The sequence below is a fragment of the Ambystoma mexicanum genome, chromosome 12 (genome assembly GCF_040938575.1).
Source record: "Ambystoma mexicanum isolate Mex_15411 chromosome 12, UKY_AmexF1_1, whole genome shotgun sequence".
In the NCBI taxonomy this organism is placed as follows: Eukaryota; Metazoa; Chordata; class Amphibia; order Caudata; family Ambystomatidae; genus Ambystoma; species Ambystoma mexicanum.
Window position 1 is genome coordinate 311795753 of NC_090936.1, and position 12096 is coordinate 311807848.

The window sequence follows — 12096 nt, forward strand, 5'->3', positions numbered from 1 at the left end:
ATGCCAGTATGAGGGGGCACGGTACGGGCGGTGCCGGTATTGGAAGTTTGTCGGGTTGGAATGCCCCGGACCCGTTAACGATGCCGCTATTACCATTCGGCCTTCCTTTTTTCATTACCTCCATACTCGTAACGAGGCCCACTGAGTTGAAGGAGAGTGTGCCTTAGAACTGCAATATTGCTAACTGTGTCCAATGGAGTCAAACAAAACAAAACAGGTGGTGCTGCAGATGTTGACTTAGTGTAATTTGGGAAAAGGGACCTTTGGCAGATTTAAAACCGCAGCAGTGCACATGGAAAGAGAAGATACATATGAAATTCATCGCATTTGGAAGATAAAAAAGGAGGAATGATGCCTGACATTCAAGAAAAAAAGACAAATGACAGATTGCGTTATCAGGATTAAAGAGACTAAATTTTCATCATATAAAATCACAGCAAGTAAAGAGAACGGCCTATTTCGTTTTTGTAAAAGTGAACACTGGTTGCAGTTGCTAACTGTGGCCTATCTGTGTGCATATGATTAATAATGAATCTACCTCTATTCTGATGTAGTAGAAAAGAAAGATTGTATTTATGAACAGCAGGCCTAGATGCAATACAACATATTACATGTTAAACACATTGTGTCAATGTAAAATGCTATTCTTTTAGAATTATGTATGTAGCTTGTTTTTCCACAGTGAACTGGAAGGTCTGGGCCTCTGAAACTTTGACCTCAGGACCTTGGACGGATGACCTCTAGGAAAAGAAGGTCTGACTTTCAGTTTAAATGCTAAAAAAATACAGAGGAGTATATCGGAATTGTGGAGGTGGCAGATAAACCAGCCAGCAGAAGTGACCTTAAGGTCAGGTTTCTCAATTAACTGTGCATTAGCTTCAAACAAAAAAACCTTTGAAGCCCAGCAGGGGAGGGCATGATCACATTGGCCAGCCAGATCCTCTAATCAGGTAACAGACGAGTAAATAAACCTAAGAAATGGTGGGGGCTGATGTGAAACTCAGTGGCACTTGTGGTGCTTTGAGATTGACAGAAATTGAATACATTATTTTAAATAAAAATTGCAGCATGTGTTCCACTGTGCTCATGCCGGGTTCATATTAAAGGGGCTCAGAAACCCGTCTGGACCATGTAACAATGAATCCTGTGTGATGTATACAATTTATGTTATGAAGACAATTATGATTCTGGCCTTCTCATAATTCCGAGGGAATAGAAAGTTGGTGTGATGATAGGTTATGGAAGTAAGGTTTGAATCAGGAAGGGGCAGATTTGTGACTATTTCGGCTCAGGAGTAAATTGATAAAAAATGGTAGCGCCTCCCACGAAGGGTGTGCCGAGATACGATTAGTATTTTCCGACTCGCCATAAACTATGGAACTCAAAAATATATATGTGCCTCCAGTTATCTGAAAAATGAGGGTAGCTGTCATGTTGTAGTGGGGGAATTGTGATACTATTTGAGTGTCATCAGTCCTATTAGAGATCAGTTTTCAATCTGAGAGGGAATCTTTTTTGACTTTTCGACTCTGGGGACCTATCTTTGGACTTTTGGTTTTTCCCTTGACTTTCCCACCCTATTGCTGGAGGTAGTCTGCTTCTTGACTCTTGCAAAGAACTAGCAGAGAGACAGAGAGAGCTACCTATGCCTTCAATATTGCAGTGGAAAAGGAGACTGGGAAATCGAGAAGCTAGCTCGGCCTACCACTTGAGGAGCGAGAGCAAACCCTTGACCGAAGCCTTTGACCAGATTTGTGCTGTCCTCAGAGAAGCCCTGCTGTTTACCTGGATGCTGTATAACCAAGTCTTCCCATGTAAGTAGATTAATCTAAATGCTAACAAAAGTGTGTGAGGGAATCTGCCAGCCTTAATCTCCATCTCACATAGCTGGTATGGGGGTGGTAGCGTGGAGACACCTGACACATTTTATTAAATCCAACTCAAATTAATTCCAGTATAGAAAATCACCCTATCCATTTAAATGTAATTGTGTTGGGGACTGCCTTCCTTAATCCTTTCCATTAAATTGTGGGAAGGGAGTAAGCTGTGTAGATTGTTGGCACATTGAATTGAAGTTAAATCAATGAATTCCCATATAGAAAATCATGGGATGAGTGTTGTTAGAGTTTGAAACTAACATAGTTCATGCCCAGTGTGTTAGAGCCGGTATAGACAATAGAGTACTTGGGTGACTCTCCCTTTCTGAAACCTCTGTCTTCTGTACAGAAGGAAGATGTCCATAATACCAAAATAAGAAACCCTGAAACTCTGCCACTGAAGTGAATATAAAGTGTGCAAAATGACATTTCCCATTTATTTACTTGCATCCCAATACAATTTTCCCAAAGCCCTGTATTTCATGCAAATAAAAAACCCAAACTGATTTTCCACTGAGTCCCTTTCCTAACTTTGACTTTCAAATAAAAAGCCCAAAACGATTTTCCCATTGAGTTCCTTTCTTGGCTTTGCCCTTCAAATAAAAAAACAAAACTGTTTTTTTTTATTGTGTCCATTTGTCAAACCCTGCCTTTTAATAAAAACCCAAAACAATTGTGTTACTATATTACCAATCCCTCTACCTTCCCTTCAAATTAAGGGATCATATATAACTGATACTTGGGGGTAGGGGTTGCCGGGAGAGAAGAGCATTGTGAGAACCCATGCATTCACTGGGGGTTGTTCAAATTTCATAATTGTGCAAGAAATCCTTTGTGTGTGTTTGATGTACAGTCTCTAAATGTTAACTGTGTGCTGTAGTTTTTGTAAGTGCATTAGATATACAAGTTAGTCAATTGGTGCAAGTAATTTGAAATTGTGACATTGCGTTCTTCCACGGCTTTGGTGGTTGATGTTTTGGTTGCTATTATTATTTGTCAAACCTTAAATAAATATATCTTCTTACTATACATCGGGGTGGTTCCTAGCTAATTGATCGTATAGAGGGTATTTTCTGGGGTGGTGCGAAATAGTTTGGAGGACTCACTAAAGTTGAATCTGTATAAGCGCTTTATGTGCATGCCACCTTCCATGAGGGGGAAATGAACTCCCTGAGTTGAGAGTAACCGCCTAATAAGTTGTGACAATGCTGGGGGCTCGTGGCTAGGATTTGGTAGAGAGACTTCACTTGTGACAGTGCAGTAGCAGCAGACTATTCATTTTGGTGTAATTGCATTGCAGTGGATAGAAGGTTGTGATGCATTGTGAAGGTGCAATTGAGACCTGTACCCTGGGTTCCAAGGCAGCATTTAGATGAACCATGTTGATTTTGAGTTGTCATTCTGAGTGGAAACTAAGCAGGAACAGAGTTGAGATTTTTGCCCTTACATAGAGAGTATATGAGGTGCAGAACACATTTCAGAATGAGCACCATAGAAATCAATATGGCCAGGAAGCACCTCCTATCCAAATTGTTTATTAAAAGTGAATCGGTAGAACAAGAACATGAAATGTGACAAGCCAGAGTGATGCAGGAGGATAACTCTGCAAATGTGGACATGTGGCAGAATAATGGGCTGTTACATTAGGCCCTGACAAACGTTGACATGACACAAACAAGCAAAGATTAGCACATTAAAATGGCTCAGCTCACAGCATACATGTATTTCCATATGCTGATCATGGAAGAAAGACAACAGAAAAAGTGTGCCCTTGGTGCAAAATCAGGCTGAGCTTTTGAATCAAGCCGGTAAGAGCTGAAACAATTAGAAGCAAAAGTGCAACAGAGCCAAATCTTAGAGCTAAAATAAGAAAATATAATTGAACAGCTAAAAGGTGAGTTGAAAACACAGCATAAAGAAAATGTAAAGCGAAGGCTCAATTGTCTGCACTGCAAGGGGAATATAAAGAACGTGTTGACCATCTGAGCGCAAGCCAACAGAAATTAAATGAGCAGGTTGTTCACAATAGAGCCTGCTTTGAAGACATCTTCACATTTCAATCACAGGTAAACAACTGAAAGCTGAAAAAAGACAGTTAACTATTAAAGGGGTTGATTCTCGGGGTGAGTTTGATCAGATGCACAATGATCTGAACACCTTGAAACAGCAGAAAGAGCAGGTGAGGGAAGAAAACAACACATTACGTTTAGAGAATATTGCCCTGTTTCAGGAAGTACATCAGTTAAGGATGGACATGGAGAAAAGTTAGTCATGTTTTCTGGAACCTATGGACAGTAGGTTACAAAATGCACAATTAATTGAACGTGTGAGGCAAGCAGAGATTGACCCAGTGCAGGCAGCACAGGCCAGAATAGCGCACAGAGAGGCGATTAGTCACCTGAAAACCAAACTCTCTTAATATGCACAGACGGTTCAAGCCTCACAGAAGGTAAATGAGTCCCATTGTTAAAAGGACAAGGGATGAGTCTGAGAGACCGATTAATGGAACAAAATAAAGTGCTAGAAACGACTCAAGCACTGGTGTCAGAATTGCAACTCAGGCCTCTGCATATCACCAAGAGATAGGGACTGAGAAAAACAAATGTGAGAGATTGGAAAGTGAAATAGTCAAATACAAACAGGCTTCTAGGCACCTTGACGAGACACGGTAGGGAAACGCACCCTCCAACTACGGAGTGATGGCCTCATTACCAGGGACCTCAAGCCAACTCACCACCTCATATGTCCAGAGTGCAGCTGACTTCATGCATACCAATTCTCCAGAACAGGGAAATATGAGGCAGCTGGACTCAACCAGGCCTAGTCCAACTGATCTAGAAGGCCTGTACTTATACAACATCGATGAGGGTTCAGGGTTACCAATTAGAATGGAAGGTGGCCGGACCAGTGGGCTCTGGGAGTTTAAAAATACAATGGAATGTATTTCTGACCAAGAGGTCTCGTACGATGAAAAGATCAGTGAGTTGGACCGGCAAAAAATATGAAGTTACATAGGGATCAACTTGTCTGCTTTACAGAAATAGAAGAACCAGAGTTTAGACATAAAAAGAGCATCTTAAAAACCTCCACACATTCAGGGCATTGGCGGGAATTCCCTGCCATCCTTGGAAGGAGGGAGAAGGAGGATGAGTACTCTCCGGTCAGAAAAGGGGAGTGCAAAGGGAATTACCCTGAGAGCCCACAGCACCACAGGAGAGAAGAGTCCAGACCCTGTAATTCTGGGAGGTATTCCCAGTCTCATAGAGGTAGGGAGCACTTAGAGGACAGGGAATAGATCACCAACAGTAGCAGCTCTGAGTCAGAGAATGATTCGACTCAGGTGCAGCAGAAAAGGAAGGCTGCCAAACAGAACAAAGGTCTGGTGGAATATCCAATTCAGCAGATAAAGTCCATAAAAAGCTTCATGACTCCCTACCATAAGAATGCCAAATACTCTGTATGGGAGCATTTAGAGCTTTGTGACCAAATGATGATATTATTTGGTATTAAAAATGATGGGAATTGTATGGAATTCGCTAAGTGGGCATTCTCCCCTGAATACTCCAGCTTCTTTGCAGGGCTGCAGGACCAAGTTCACCAAAAATGGTCCACCTATTAGGTAGCCATTCTGAAACACTTTTCAACCCATAGGAACCCACAGGAGGGCTGCAAGGCGGCATACAAGCTGCAGTGTGGGGAAGAACAAGCACCTAGAGAGTTTTTGCAGGAGCTGAAACAAGCATTTGCACAGACTTCTAGGTGGGTGAACACCAACAGCCGGGAGTTCATCAACACCTATTTTCATGCAATCCCAAGCCTGAGGTATTTCTTGGCTTTAAACAGATGTCCAAAGGACGAATCAATCTTGCTGATGCCTGTGAGACCGAGGAGCAAAAACAGGAGTTGAAACAGGTGTTTCTGGATTTTTAGGATATCTTTGCTGTGGATTCATATGATTGTGGACGCACAGAGATACATTCAACCACCATACCCACGGGCCCCGAGATGGCTAAAGTATTGGTGAAGCAATACTGATTACCTCTCACATCCATGGAGTCACTCACAGAGATTCTAAAAAACCTAGAATCTATAAGTGACTTCAATCCAGCAATCCAACTAAATCAATGCTTAGGATGGAATGCCCAATGGAAGCCCTTTTTTATATATTGCTATGTCAAAGTTCTTTAAATCTGGATGATGAACCCTTGTATAACGCCCCTCTCTTTGGACCTCACTGAGCCAAGAAATAGGTTTGTTTTGCAAATTAAAAGGTTTATTTGAATAATTAAACAATATATATATCACACATTTATGAACAAAAAGTATATTTGAATAGCACACTTATGAATATGGACGGTAATCAACAATGGATAATATTACAAAAGTAACAATCTCTTTAATCACTTATGGAGTATGGATATGAAGGATACTGTAGCAGAGAATACTTTATGTGATTCCAGGAAATGCAATAATGGGAAAGAATGCAACACAGAAATAAACTTGATATGATTTCAACAAAAGATAATATGATCACTTTTTCCCCTGGGACTACTCACTCCCCCCCTATGCAATATGAAGAGATGGAAATGAGGGCACACAAGTTTCAAGAATGCAATAAAGAATGCAGTTCAATTCCAGTTTCCCCAGCAAGCTTAGAGAGACACAGGAATGATTTTAAAACACAGGTCAAAATGCTTTTGAATGTGATTGCAATGGATTGGAAAATATGCTAAATTGATTTTAATTCACTGAAGAGATTCAGGATGAGTGATAGTTACTTTAGAAAGAAGCATGAAGCAGCTATTTTTACAAGTCGTGAAATGGAGCTAAATTGCAATTCGCTGCAATTTTTCCGCATGCGTAAATCGCGATTACGGAAAAACTATAATGAATTGGAATGGGCCCCATCAAGATCTGGTCAAGGCTTTCGCTTCACTCTTGCCACCGGACAGGTCTCAGGCCCTCTGGGTTCTGCTCTCAGCACTGCACGGCGGTCTGGGTCTGTTGAACTGGATCTGATGGGTCTGGTTACAGCACTGCTCTCTCTGGATCTGGATCTGGGTTCTAGCACAGGGTTCTTAGCTATAAGCAAACATCACAGCCCGGCTGTTGAGAATCAGGTTGCAAAAGATTCTGAGGCCTGCAGAAGAGGATTCAGCTTGTGGATTAGGCCTCTCTGCTTCAAGGTTCTAGAGTTTGGTTCTAGAGTTGGTTCTAGATCTGGAGTCTGGCATCTGGAGTCTGGATTCTAAGTTCTGGTCTCTCGAGTCTTTCGGCAGGGTGCTGCGCAGGAATCAGTTGAGTAGTGGAAAGTTGTGTGTCTCATCTGTCCTGAGCAGTCTCTATTTATGTGTTTCCAAAGTGGGTGTGGAGGCTGATTCTACATGCCCAACCCCCTAAGGATTTGATAGGTTAGAGAATCTCCTGTCCCCTGACTATAGAAAATGATCAGCATGTCATGAGGCTTAAGGAAAGAACACTCCCCTTTGCTTTTACTTAGAAAATCAATTTTTCATAACAAACATATTTCCAAGGTGCACAACTTGTTCATGATACATACACACATCACACATTATTTAAGGTAGATTCTTGTCCAACTCTGATCTTCCTAGGATCTTTGGTTCAGAAATGACAACTTATTTGCGATTTTGGTGGGTTTTCTAATATTGGTTCTGCACCAAGTTTGATACATGCATGCAGATCCTCCATGGGCATATTACTGTAAGTTCTTATGTTCATAGCAAAAATACTACAGCTGCAATCTTAATAAATCCCAGAGTTTGGTTTCAGAACATCACACAGTGTCCAGCTTAGTCTTGAACTGTGTGTGAATTTGTCATTTTAAGAATCTCAAAGTTTGACATTTCTTTCAGCTTGTTAAAATGTGTTATAAGCAATTTCATAAAACATACATTTGCTTTCAATTCAATACACACAATGGTTTGTCTCCGCCCCCAGACGTGTGGCTCTGACTCAGAGGTCACATGTCTTGTTTCCTGCCAGGAGTTGTTGATCAGGCACACCCAAATCAGCATATTCTATTCAGTTGAAAGAGTCTATTGTCTCGTTCCTCCTGCCAGCAGGGGAAATCTCCTCCCCTCACAACAGTTCTAATTAACATGTCGATGCGATATCCTCTGCTGTTGGTAGGAAGGACAAGGTGTGAAGGGTTCCCATGGACAGAAGGCCTCTTGAAGTTTTGATTAAATCAGATTCCTTCTAGTCAATTGCAACAGAGTTCCTTGTGAAGAAAAATGCATTTTATCAACTTAAAATAAGCAATATATCTTTAAATCAAGCCTTTTTCAACATGAAATCACTATGTAGCACTCTATATGGCATTTTGATGGAATTCTCTTCTTTGGCATATTTAGCTTCTGAAACACAGCTCTCCTGTCAGAATTTAGAGATCGCCAGCACCTGTCGGAGGCGAGCAACGGTATCACACCCATTTTTGACAGCTGTCTTTACATCAGTATCTTTAAAATAGGATTTTGCTTGATAGCGTATGATTCTTTGCTGGTATTGTATTGATGTGGATTCTTGCAATAGAGTAATGTGGAACACCCAACAAGAAGTTTGGATCTTTTTGGTGATTTGTGAGCCATGATTTTAGCACATTTTGACAATCAAGAAAATTAATTCCCAAACAGCTCTGTGTTGCTTTTGGCAATCAGCATTGCTTTTTCCAAGTGGTTTCAGGCTGCTTTGTGGATGGCCCAATGGTGGTTTTAGGCAATGATCTCCTGTGCTCCCTAAGATAGGCAAAAGTGGATGGCAGCCTATCTTTCAGATTTTTACTGCGCATTTTTGGCTGATTTTGAGCGAGCAGCATGCTTTCCAGTGGCCATTCTGATGTTTCTGCTGCCAGCAATGCACAGTACCGTTGCAGTGCTTGGATGAGTGGGTTGATGCATCCCACAAATGCCATGGGATAATTTGTCCAATGCACAGTACCTTTAACAACCCGGTCCTGGGGATGCTCAAACCCAATGGCCAATGGAGACTTTGTGCATACCTAACGGAGTTAAATGAACAGGTCCACATGTCAAGATGCCCCCTTCCCTACATCGATCAGGGACTGGCCAGATCCAAAGGTCAAAGGTGTACACCACCACTTACGTGACCAATGTTTACTGGACAGTACTCGTTCTTTCAGGGGGAAACAATACACATGGACCCGAACCCGCTTTGGATACATAAACTCTGGCAACAAATGTAACATCTTCCTACATAAGGCCATGCCTGATTTGGGCAAAAGGGGAAAACTGGCCTATGTAGATAATGTCTTAATCAAGAGCTGAACTGTGGAGGAAAATATAGCGGAAATACGCTATGTTCTGACCCAGTTGCTGAAAGCCGGAGCAAAACTGTCCATTCAGAAGGCACAGTGGTGCAAGACCCGCGTGAACTTCTTAGGGCATGAAATCACCCCTGATGTGGAAGCTTTATTGAAATGGAAAGACCCTACTACCCTGCAAGAACTAAGAAGCCTTCTTGTCCTCACTAATTACAGTAGAAAGTTGATTGAAGGCTATGCTAAGGTCACTCGACCCTCGGTCCATTTATTAAAGGTTGGGGTCAAGTGTGAGTGGGGTCCAAAAAAATCCAAGGCAGTAAAACAACTAAAGAAAAGCCTTTCCCAAACCCATAAAGAACAAGGGGTTCTTGGAGACAGGGTTCTCAGATACTAGCTTAACAGCAGTATTATACCAAAAGCACAAAAAGTTCAACAAAGTAATCTCATGCACGGGCAAGACTTTGTCCTCTGTGGAGGAAAAATTCAATGATTGCGAAAAGGCACTGCTGGCAACGGTGTGTGCATTGAAGAATTACCGCCCATTCATCCAGTGGGAACACATCAATGTAGAGACTCCTCATCAACCCTTGAAATATCTCAAAAGTGACCGAATCCGATCAGGGAACGTAAGTAATTCCAGAATTACTTCCTGTATTCTGTCCATGCAAGGCTTTCCTGTGGAGGTCGGATATGGTCAAAACAAGAAGGATTGGCTGATTTGCATGGCTGTGCTCAAGAAAACTGTCTTGAGGATGAAAGTCTAAGGACCAATGACAATACAGAGTCGTATCTTACTTCCCCGCACAAGGTCTATGAGGAAAAGACATGTCAGGGGATACCCACAGTTTATGTGGATGGGTGCTCCTACCATGTTGACAATCATGGGGAAAAATAAGTTGTGGCTGTCATTGGGAATGCCTAGGTGAGTGATGCCCCAGGACCCTCTACTGGGCACAACATATGTCCTCAATGTAGTCAGGTGGAAGAGTTGATGGTGGTACATCAAGCTAGCCTGTAGCACACCATTAACTCAAAGAACTGGTCTTAATCACTGTCTCTGATTATGTCAGGAATGGGTTTGTGGGATACCTGATTAACTGGAAAAATCAAGGTATGCTATGTGCAAAGAATAAACCACTAAAGCATGGGAAATTATTTGAATCATTTGATGATTTGGTATCCTCTAATGGATGACCATCTATTGGAAAAAGATCAGAGGTCACTCCAAAATAGAGGGACCAGACAAAACTGGAAATGTCTTGGCTGACCAGTTGGCCAAAACCAGAGCCATTCATGGTGGATCTCATAGAAACCGAATCCCTGTTGGGGCAAATCCAGGTGACTGCTGTTACCAGGTCCCAAACCCATACCAATAATGAACACTCAACTGCCCAGTGGAGTAAAGAAACCTCAGATTCAGATTTGATTACTGCACAAAAAGAGGACCCAATTATTGGGAAATGTTATCAGCATATTGAAGACCACGTGAATTTTCCTCTGACAGAATCTGATTATTTATGTATTTATTTTATAGTTTAAAACAAAATGTTTATTGTTCTTTCTGCTTGATTATTCACAAGAAGGACATAGAAATATTTCCATTATCATCAATCCTCCTAATTTTAAAAGAAAAAGGAAAAGAGACATTTAGAAAAAAAGAGAAGAAAAGGGGAGGAGGAGAGAACAACAAGAATAGTAAAAAAAAGATTGAAACAGGACAGGATTTCATCAGCTTTTCCATTTCCCACAATTGAAACACGACCCTTGTTACCCTTCATTTGGGATTATGCCTACACAGACAGTTTTCAAGTTTTCCTCCACCCCTTTCCTTTGATCATGATGGTCCATTCGCATGACATTGGGCATTTATTTATCAATCAACTCAGGGTGTACAATCACACATTCCACCAATTTCAGCACTGCTAAGACAACATGCTTTCTTTCCCCCAGCAATATCCATTTAGCATTCTCACCATTGTCTAGCCATCTTTGTTGGGGGCTGTGAAATATGCACCTTCAACAATTTCAACTGTATCTCTGTTAATGTGTTGCAAGAGGCGACCAGATGGCATAATGTTTCAGCAGTTCTCATGGTCCCACAATATCTACTTTGGGCATCTTCTTGGCTGATCATCCTTCATGATATGATATGATATGATATGATATGATATGGCATTTATAACGTGCCTATACACAAGTGTTTCAAGGCACGATGAGGCAAGGGAGGGGAACAGAGGGACGACAGAGACAGCGATCTTACAAGACCAGGTGACATTGAGATCGGGCAAGTACAGGGGAGGTGGGGAAGGGGAAAAGTGCGAGGGAGAAGGGGGAGGGGAAGTTCAATACATAGGTTGAACAGTAAATAAATAGAAACAATAAATCAGAATAAATAAGAAGTGCGGCCAGCTGGTGGCAGGTGCAAGGGTAAGCGTAGGCATCAGGTGTTAAGTGCTGGTAGGGGCTGTAGGGATACAGAACCAGCCCCAGAGTGCAAGGGTTGCCAGGGGGCAGTGCAGGTGTGCAAATGATGGGGAGGGGAACTGGGCCAGAGAACAAAGGGTAGCCAGGTGACCAGTGCAGTTTCAGTTTTAGTTTCAGCCAGGATTTCAGCAGGGGAGAGGAGGAGAGAAAGAAGAGCTTTAGGTGCTTCCGGAAACTGAGATGGTTCTCCTCAATTTTCAGAGAGGCAGGGGGGTGTTAGGGAGAATTCTCTCTTTAGGTTGAATTTCCTAACCTATTGAGTCCCCCAGCAGCTTTGCTGGATTTCTGGAGTTTGTTTTTTTCTCCTGCCAAGAGAGAGACTCTTTTTCTCCCTCTCTTGGACATGATTTATGGTGTTCCTTTGACTGTTAATGGCCCTCATTACGACCCTGGCGGAAATCGAAAAACGATGGCGGAAATGCAATACCGTCATCG